Below are 7,150 nucleotides of genomic sequence, written 5' to 3'. Positions count from 1 at the left end.
CCTTGCCGGAACCGGCGCTGGGAGCGCATCAGACCCGCCTCCGAATAGTGGGTTTGTGGATGGGGGCGGGGTTTTCTAAGGTTTAGACAGCTGAAGGCGGCTGCATAAGTGTGGCGGTTCCATGGTGTAATGGTTAGCACTCTGGACTCTGAATCCAGCGATCCGAGTTCAAATCTCGGTGGAACCTGCAACGGCTAATTTTTTTCTGATCACAATTATAGTTCGTTTATTCACTAAGTCGTTGTTGTACAACTGCGCTAGGTCTGGCGTTGAACTAAATAGAATGAGAATTTCGCAAAACACAATCTTTGCCTCTGGAGACCTCACAGATTATCCCTTTCAGTTCCATACTATCTGCCACCTCTACATGAGGATCTTGTGAGGAAGGAGCTTCTTCACTTAGCCTCTTTAGCCTCAAACCCTAATTCAAAAGCTTCTTCAGTGAAATTCCTTTTGCTGGAATTTTCTATCTCCAGCTCCATTAAAGAACAGGCAGGCTCTTCTATTCGCTCCTCTCTGGAAATCTCTCAAACTATCTCCAGATGTCACTCAGAGGACTTGGCCCACCCTCCTCATCAAGATTCATCCAGAACTTTGTGAGCCTTTACTATTTGTCAGCCTCTAACTTAAAGTAAGCCCGTTTTCACAATCATTTAACAGGAAGAGCAAAGGACAGCAATTTCCATTTTAGTGGCTTACTTTCCATTTTAGTGAATAGTAAGACTGAAGTGATTTGCCAAGGATCACAGCAGGCCTCCTTATATTTGAGAGTTTTGTAATTCCACAGAGCTCTTTCCCATTTATTGTAACATGCCGTACATACTGCCTATATACAAACTCTCAATTTAGACTTTTGGGGAAGGGTACTTGTAGGCAGAAACAATGGCCCTCCAAAAAAGTCCATGCCCTAAATCCGTGGAAACTGAATATGTTAGGTTACATGGCAAAGAAGAATTAAAGTTGCTAATCAGCTGACCTAAAATAGATGGATTATTCTGGATTAACCATGTGCACCCAGCGTAGTCATAAGAGTCCTTAAAAGTGGAAGAGAGAGGCAGAAGAGGTGAAAGCGATGTAATGTAAGAAGGATGGACCAGCCTTTGCTGGCTTTGAAGGTGAAGGAAGGAAGGGGGCCATGAGCCTAGGGATGAAGAGGCCTCTAGAAGCAAGGAAACGGATTCTCCCCTAAAGCCCCAAATGGAACACAGTGTGTTGACACCTTGATTTTAGCCCAGTGAGACCCATGTCAAACTTCTGACCTACGGAACCATAGATAATAAATTTGTATTGTTTTATGCTACCTAGTTGTGATCATTTCTTATGGCAGCAATATGAAACTAATGCAGTGCCATTGTCAGTGCTTTCTCTGCCAGTATAAAGTGATAGAAGGTTTATCTAAGGTCCTAGGTACTGCCTTGTGCACGGAGTGAACACTATCCACATTAGGGGAGAGGCAGGATGTTACACAAACAATCAAGTATTTACGGGATACCTATTACATGCTACTACAGATTATTCTTAAGTCACAGTCCCAGCCCTACTCAGGGATCAGACAAGATGGGCCCAAGAAAGAGGGAATATCAATAACTAAACAGTTCAGTAGGAATAACTAGTGAGAGTTCTTGTGATAAGTGCCAAAGTTCAGAGAGACTGATATAATTAGGGAGAACGCCCTGGAGGAGGTGGAACTTGCTCCATCCTCTAAAGGAAAACTCTAGGAAGGAAACTCATTTCGGGAAGCAGGAGAAATTAGATGGTAAGAATATGTTGAGCAAGGTGTTGATGCCAGAAGACTTTTGAACTTTTCCCCATAAGTCATTTTTTACAATGCGTGTTTTGAGGTCAATAGTCTTCCTAAAAAGAAGGATTGGCAGATAAGTAGAGCATTACTGAAGAGGAAGAACAAAGTGGGAGGCCTCACACTATCTGATTTTAGAACCTATTACACCACCACAGTAGTCAAAACAGCCTGGTACTGGTACAACAACAGATACATAGACCAATGGAATGGAATTGAGAATCCAAACATAAATTCATCCACCTATGAGCAGCTGGTTTTTAACAAAGGCCCAAAGTCTGTTAAATGGGGGGAAAAAGTCTGTAACAAATGGTGCTGGCATAACTGGATATTCATCTGCAAAAAAATGAAACAAGACCCGTACTTCACACCATGCACAAAAATTAACTCAAAATGGATCAAAGACCTAAATATAAAATCTAAAACGATAAAGATCGTGAAGAAAAAATAGGAACAATGCTAGGAGCCCTAATACATAGCATAAACAGAATACAAAATATAACTAACAATGCATAAATACCAGAAGAGAAACCAGATAACCGGGAGCTCCTAAAAAAGAAGCACTTTTACTCATCAAAAGACTTTGCCAAAAGAGTAAAAAGACAACATACAGACTGGGAAAAAATTTTTTGGCTACGACATACCCACTCAAGGTCTAATCTCTAAAATCTACAAGATACTGCAAAGCCTCAACACCAAAAAACCCATTGCTGTTGAGTTGATTCCGACTCATAGCGACGGGATATGACAGAGTAGAACTGCCCCGTAGGGATTCCAGGCAGCACCTGGTGGATTCCAACTGCCAACCCTTTGGTTAGCAGTCAAGGTCTTGACCACTACACCACCAGGGTTTCCTCGACAACAGAAAAAAAAACCCAATTAAAAAATGGGCAAAGGATATGAACAGACACTTCACCAAAGAAGACATTCAGGCAACTTGTATGAGGGTAGAGAGGCTGGGCTGGGAGACGACAGGAGGAAATGGTCATGATCAGAAATGCAAATCAAAGCTACAGTGAGATACCATCTCACCCCAAAATGGCTAGCACTAATCCAAAAAACACAAAATAATAAATGTTGGAGAGGTTGTGAAGAGACTGGAACACTTACACACTGCTTGTGGGAATGTAAAATGGTACAATCACTTTGGAAATCAATTTGGCTTGTCCTTAAAAAGCTAGAAATAGAAGTACCATATGATCCAGAAATCCCACTCCTTGGAATATATCCTCGAGAAATAAGAGCTGTCACATGAATAGATACATGTACACCCATGTTCATTGCAGCAGTGTTCATAATAGCAAAAAGATGGAAACAACCTAGGTGGCCATCAACAGACAAATGGATAAGCAAATTGTGGTATATACACACAATGGAATACTATGCGACACAATGGAATACTATGCAATGATAAAGATCAATGATGAATCCGCAGGTTGATCACTGATCTTTATCATTGCATAGTGTTCCACTGTGTTCATAATATTCATTCTCACAACATGGATGAATCTGGAAGGCATTATGCTGAGTGAAATTAGTCACAAAAGAACAAATATTGTACGAGACCACTACTAAGAACTCAAGAAAGGGTTTAAACACAGAAGAAAACTTTTTTTGATGGTTACGAGGGAGAGGAGGGAGGGAGGGAAAGGGAAATTCACTAACTAGATAGTAGACAATTATCTTAGGTGAAGGGAAGAACAACACACAATAGAGGGGAAGTCAGCACAACTGGACTAAACCAAAAGCTAAGAAGTTTCCGGAACACAACCAAACACTTTGAGGGACAGAGTAGCAGGGGCTGTAGTCTGGGGACCATGGTTTCAGGGGACATCTAGGTCAATTGGCATAACAAAGTTTATTAAGAAAATGTTCTGCATCCCACTTTGGTGAGTGGCATCTAGGGGTCTTAAAAGCCTAGTGAGCAGCCACCTAAGATGCATCAATTGGTCCCAACCCACTTGGGACAAAGGAAAATGAAGAACATCAAAGACACAAGGAAAATATCAGCCCAAGAGACAAAAGGGCAACATAAACCAGAGACTCCACCAGCCCGAGACCAGAAGAACTAGATGGTGCCTGGCTACCACCAATGACTACCCTGACGGGAAACACAACAGAGAGTCCCTGATGGAGCAGGCGAAAAGTGTGATGCAGAACTCAAATTCACATAGAAAGACCAGACTTAATGATCTGACTGAGATTGAAGGAACCCTCGAAACCATGGCCCCCAGACACTCTGTTAACCCAGAACTAAAACCATTCACTCTTCAGACAAAGATTAGACTGGACTATAAAGCATAAAATAATACTCATGAAGAGTGTGCTTCTTAGTTCAAGCAGATACATGAGACCAACAGGGCAGCACCTGTCCGAAGGCAGGATGAGAAGGAAGAAAGGGACAGCAGCTGGTTGGACGGACACGGGAAACCCGGGGTGGAAAGGAGGAGTGTGCTGTCACATTATAGGGATTGCAACTAGTGCCACATAACAATATGTGTATAAATTTTTGTATGAGAAATTAACTTGAGCTATAAACTTTCATCTAAAGCACACACACACACACACACACACACACACAAAGAAAGAAACCAGAGACAGGACCCCGATTCCTGCCCCAGGGATTACAACCCAGGCTCAGACCAGGCTTTTTTCCAAAAATGTTTTTAATTCCAACATCCGTCTTAATGGCATACTACTGCATACTAATTTATCCAGTAGTTGTTGTTATACTGAAAATGAAAGCTAATGATTTCAGCTACAAACAACTAAGCCAATACTATAAAAATATATTGTAAGACACTGAGAAAAAGAAGGGTTGCATGGTCAAACGCATTGAGAAAAGCTACACATTGTCTCTCTCCTTAGGAACTCCCTTAGTGCAGTGACAATTTAAAGTCTCTAGAAATTCTGCTCTGATGAAATCTTTTTTTTTTTTTTACCTGTATTGAACACAGCATTTACCAGATTCACGAGATCACAGAACTCTCTTCCCATGTGACACCTGTTAGCGTGCCTCTGAACACTTTGGTAGATGCTCTGACATGGAGTCATCATTAAAGATTTGTGAACAGAGGGGTAACTGAGTAATACTGGATTTGTGTCTTAGGGAAAGCCTAAGACGGCTATGGACTGATATATTTTCCTGCACACAAAACTTTTTTAATCAATATAATGCTGTAACTACGATAAAAAGCAGAAATAGGAAAATAATTTGTTATAAAATGACACAGATTTCATATGTTAATGCTTGGGCACAAGGATAATAGAAGACATGATAAAGTAGTCAGATGCTTGCACCTAATAGCAGAATCATCATTCATTCAAAAAATATATATTGAGTACCTACTATGTGTTGGACACTGTCCTACGTTTACTGCCTCACGGAGCTTACATTCTAGCAGAATAGCGGGAGGTAGACACCAAACCATCAACATAATACGTAAGTAAATTGCAAATTACATTACAAAAAGAAAACTCAACCTATTGCCATCAGTTCCGACTCATAACAACCCTACAGGACAAAGTAGAACTGCCCCATAAGGTTTCAAAGGAACAGCAGGTGGATTCAAACTGCTACTTTTTGGTTAGCATCTGGGCTTTTAACCACTGTGCCACCATGGCTCCGCGTGTTACTTTAGAAGGTGGTTAAGTATTATGGAAAAAAAAAAGAATGTGGAACAGGAGTAAGGGAAAACTACAGTGCAGAGCAATAGGAAGGTAGGTAGCAGGTTGCAGTTTTAAAATAGAGTGGTCAGGGTAGGCTTCACTGAGAAAGTAACATTTGAGAGAAGATTTGAAGGAGGTAAGAAAATGAATCATGCAGATATTTGCGGCAACAGTGTCCAGGCAGAGGGAATAGCCAGTGCAGAGGCCCTAAGGTGGAACTTGTCTGGCAAGCTTGTCTGGCTTTAAGGGGCCGGTGAGGTAGGCAGGGGTGGGTAGTATAAGTAGAAGCAGAAGTAGGAGAGAAATGGATCAGAGAGGGCCTTCTAGGCCATGGTAAGGACATTGACTTATACTCTGAGTAAAACAGGAAACCACTAGAAGGTTTATGATCAGAAGAATGACATGATCTGACTTACATTTTAAAAAGGAAAAATCTGGCTGCTTCGTTGAGAATAGATTGTAAGATAATAGGAGTGGAAGCAAGAGCCGCAGTGGCACAAACGGTTAAGTGCAACTCAGCTGCTACCCGAAAGGTTGACAGTTCGAACCTACCCGCGGCTCTGCAGGAGAAAGACCTAGCAATCTGTTTCTGTGAAAATCAAAGCCAAGAAAACCCTATGAGACAGTTCTACTCTGTCACACTGAGCCGGTATGAGTCGGCGACTAGACAGCATCCAACAACAAGGGTGGTAGCAGAGAGACCAGTTGGGAGGTTGTCACAAGAATCCAAGCAAGAAGTGAATACATCAGCTGCAAATACAGACTAATATTCAGTACCATATTTCATAGAATCTGAGATGTCATTGATTGTAGGCTACGTCCTGATTTCAGAGATGCTAAGATTTTTTTTTTAAGATATGCCGTGGCGTAGTGGTTAAGTGCTACGGCTGCTAACCAAGAGGTCGACAGTTTGAATCCACCAGGTGCTCCTTGGAAACTCTATGGGGCAGTTCTACTCTGTCCTATGGGGTTGTTATGAGTTGGAATCAACTTGACGGCAGTGGGTTTGTTTTTTTTTTTTTGTTAAAGATATGCGGTGTAAATTACATTATGCAGTGTGAATTGCAATATTCAGTGTTGAATTGGTTACTCAAATACCCCAAATGGTACTGACTGTTGAAGACATGATCTTTCTGAAATAATGAACAACTCTCAGTAAAGTTCCAAATAAAGTACTATCTTCTATTTACCCATTAGTCTCATACCTAGAAATTCAGTTTATATTAAAGCCATGCAAAAATAGTTTATATGTAAAATGGAGTTAGAGGCTAGGTTCAAATTATTACAAACTTTTTTTCTTTAATCTACATTAATGTCAACTAAGTGGTTAAGAGCTTTGGCTGTTAACCAAAATGTTGGTGGTTCGAATCTACCAGGCTTTCCTTAGAAACCCTGTGGGGCAGTTCTGCTCTGTCCTATAAGGTTGCTATGAATGGGAATCGACTTGAGGGCAACAGATTTTTTTTTGTTGGGGAGCTGGCATTAAAAGTTGTGCAAAATTTATTTCCCTTGAGAATGGGAACCAGACAAGGATGCCTTTATCACCGCTCTTATTCAACATTGTGCTAGAGGTCCTAGCCAGAGCAATTAGGCTAGACAAAGAAATAAAGGGCATCCAGATTGGCAAGGAGGAAGTAAAATTATCTCTATTTGCAGATGACATGATCTTATACACAGAAAACC

The 7,150-nt window shown here is 41.1% G+C and overlaps 1 non-coding gene across 1 annotated transcript; it reads left to right on the top strand.

Moving 5' to 3' along the window:
- Window positions 1-115: 115 nt before the first annotated feature.
- On the top strand, window positions 116-187 carry TRNAQ-CUG (transfer RNA glutamine (anticodon CUG)). Its single transcript has one exon. It is a non-coding gene; the product is annotated as a tRNA-Gln (tRNA).
- Window positions 188-7,150: the final 6,963 nt, after the last annotated feature.

Source organism: Elephas maximus, chromosome 13 (genome assembly GCF_024166365.1).
Source record: "Elephas maximus indicus isolate mEleMax1 chromosome 13, mEleMax1 primary haplotype, whole genome shotgun sequence".
Classification (NCBI taxonomy): Eukaryota; Metazoa; Chordata; class Mammalia; order Proboscidea; family Elephantidae; genus Elephas; species Elephas maximus.
This window is presented reverse-complemented; position numbering and strand designations above follow the sequence as displayed.